The 285-nt window shown below is 47.0% G+C and overlaps 1 non-coding gene across 1 annotated transcript, besides 1 other annotated feature; it reads right to left on the reverse strand.

Annotated features, from left to right (window-relative positions):
• Positions 1–35: 35 nt before the first annotated feature.
• Positions 36–58: a microsatellite.
• On the reverse strand, positions 59–170 carry Tc00.1047053493969.10. The gene has a single exon (XR_008255053.1). It is a non-coding gene; the product is annotated as a spliced leader RNA (transcript).
• Between the last annotated feature and the right edge of the window lie 115 nt (positions 171–285).

Genomic DNA, 285 nt, shown 5'->3' on the forward strand with positions numbered 1-285 from the left:
TATATAGGGGTAATGTATTATGGCGGACAGACCACAAAAAAAAAAAAAAAAAAAAAAAGGGGTCCGTAGACCCCGGTCAAAAGAAATTGACCAAACATAACCGCCAGAGGCGGGTTGGAAGCTTCGCGTACCAATATAGTACAGAAACTGTATCAATAATAGCGTTAGTTGAAAGGAGTTGTGTTCCACAACGGTTTTCAATTTTGATGAGGGGTCCTTCGCGGCACTTGGGACCGTGTACAAAAACCCCCCCCCCCCCTCCCAGGGCACACTGGGGAGGGGTCA

This window comes from Trypanosoma cruzi, assembly GCF_000209065.1.
Source record: "Trypanosoma cruzi strain CL Brener chromosome Unknown tcruzi_1047053493969, whole genome shotgun sequence".
Taxonomy (NCBI): domain Eukaryota; phylum Euglenozoa; class Kinetoplastea; order Trypanosomatida; family Trypanosomatidae; genus Trypanosoma; species Trypanosoma cruzi.